The 2386-nt window shown below is 40.4% G+C and overlaps 1 long non-coding RNA gene across 1 annotated transcript in view; it reads left to right on the top strand.

Moving 5' to 3' along the window:
• LOC110265571 overlaps positions 549-2386 on the top strand; it is a 7805-nt gene continuing 5967 nt past the window's right edge. Inside the window, exon 1 of the long non-coding RNA XR_002351729.1 lies at positions 549-559. This is a non-coding gene — a long non-coding RNA (uncharacterized LOC110265571). The remainder of the gene's footprint in view (positions 560-2386) is intronic.

Below are 2386 nucleotides of genomic sequence, written 5' to 3'. Positions count from 1 at the left end.
GTGGGTGTAGGTGGGTTGTATGATGGTTTTGGAGGAGTAATGGAGGTGATTGGTGAAGGGTATTTGGGGAAGAGGGTTATAAAAAGGTGTGAAAAAGAGAGAAGAAGGTAGGTGGGGATCCTGTGGGGTCCACAGATCCTGAGGTGTCAAGGATTTTTGATCCCTGTACCCTTTAGACGTGTAAAATGCCCTTGCTATGCAATCCTGGTGTTTAAAGCCAGACTGCTGCCTGTTTCTGGCGTTAAACGCCCAAATGTAGCCTGTTTCTGGTGTTTAACGCCAGGTAGATGCTTGTTTTTGGCGTTAAATGCCAGCTTGGTGCCTGTTTCTGGCGTTAAACGCAAGACAGATGCGTGTTTCTGGTGTTTAAACGCCAGACAGATGCGTGTTTCTGGCATTTAAACGCCAGACTGCTTTCCTCCAGGGTGTGCTGTTTTCAATGCTATTTTTTTCATTTTGTTTTTGATTTTTCAGTAGTCTTTGTGACTCCACATGATCATCAACCTAATAAAACATGAAATAACAAAGAGAAAATAAAATAGATATGATTAAAAACTTGGTGTGCAAAATCGTGATCATTCCTTCCCCGGCAACGATGCCAAAAACTTGGTGCGCAGAAATTGTGATCATTCCTTCCTTGGTAACGGCGCTAAAAACTCAATACGCACGTTCATGTTCTTAATTCTATTTCACAACTTCGTACAACTAACCAGCAAGTGCACTGGGTCGTCCAAGTAATAAACCTTACGTGAGTAAGGGTCGATCCCACGGAGATTGTCGGCTTGAAGCAAGCTATGGTCACCTTGTAAATCTCAGTCAGGCGGATTCAACTGATTTTATGAATTGATAAGTAAAAGATAAATAAAATATAAAATTGGATAGTGGTACTTATGTAATTCATTGGTGAGAATTTTAGATAAGCGTATAGAGATGCTTTTGTCCCTCTGAACCTCTGCTTTCCTGCTGTCTTCATCCAATCCTTCCTACTCCTTTCCATGGCAAGCTGTATGTTAGGCATCACCGTTGTCAATGGCCACCTGTCCTCTCAGTGAAAATGGTCCAATGCGCTATCACTGCATGGCTAATCATCTGTCGGTTCTCGATCATACTAGAATAGGATCCATTGATCCTTTTTGCGTCTGTCCCTACGCCCAACTCTCGCGAGTTTGAAGCTCGTCACAGTCATTCAATCCCTAAATCCTACTCGAAATACCACAGACAAGGTTTAGACTTTCCGGATTCTCAAGAATGGCCGTCCATGGGTTCTAAGTTATACCACGAAGACACTAATAACTCGGACTCGGTCCCCTGTATTAGATATCCAAGAGATATCCATTCAATGTAAGGTAGAACGGAAGTGGTTGTCAGGCACGCGTTTATAAGTTGAGAATGATGATGACTGTCACGATCATCACATCCATCATATTGAAGTGCGAATGAATATCTTAGAAGCGGAATAAGTTGAATTGAATAGAAAAACAGTAGTACTTTGGATTAATCTTTGAGGAACAGCAGAGCTCCACACCTTAATCTATGGTGTGTAGAAACTCTACCGTTGAAAATACACAAGTGATAAATGTTCAGGCATGGCCGAATGGCCAGCCCTCACAAAAGTCAAAGATAGCATAAAACTAATCAAAAAAGATGAACCAAAGATGTAAATACAATAGTAAAACGTCCTATTTATGCTAAACTAGTTACTAGGGTTTACAGAATTGAGTAAATGATGCAGAAATCCACTTCTGGGGCCCACTTGGTGTGTGCTTGGGCTGAGCATTGAGCTTTCCACGTGTAGAGGCTTCTCTTGGAGTTGAACGCCAGTTTGTAACCTGTTTCTGGCGTTTAACTCCACTTTGCAACCTGTTTTTGGCGTTTAACTCCAGAATGCAGCATGGAACTGACGTTGAACGCCAGTTTGCGTCATCTAAACTCGGGCAAAATATGGACTATTATATATTTTTGGAAAGCCCTGGATGTCTACTTTCCAACGCAATTGAGAGCGCGACATTTGGAGTTCTGTAGCTCCATAAAATCCACTTTGAGTGCAGGGAGGTCAGAATCCATCAGCATCTGCAGTCCTTCTTCAACCTCTGAATCTGATTTTTGCTCAAGTTCCTCAATTTCAGCCAGAAAATACCTGAAATCACAAAAAAACACACAAACTCATAGTAAAGTCCAGAAATGTGAATTTTAATTAAAAACTAATAAAAATATACTAAAAACTAATTAAATTATACTGAAAATCAAATAGGATAAAAAGAAGATAATATACTATAAATTCCAAAATATCAATGAAACTTAGCTCCAATTAGATGAGCGGGACTTGTAGCTTTTTGCCTCTTGAATAGTTTTGGCATCTCACTTTATCCATTGAAGTTCAGAATGA

The sequence above is a fragment of the Arachis ipaensis genome, chromosome B08 (genome assembly GCF_000816755.2).
Source record: "Arachis ipaensis cultivar K30076 chromosome B08, Araip1.1, whole genome shotgun sequence".
Lineage (NCBI taxonomy): Eukaryota > Viridiplantae > Streptophyta > Magnoliopsida > Fabales > Fabaceae > Arachis > Arachis ipaensis.
This window is presented reverse-complemented; position numbering and strand designations above follow the sequence as displayed.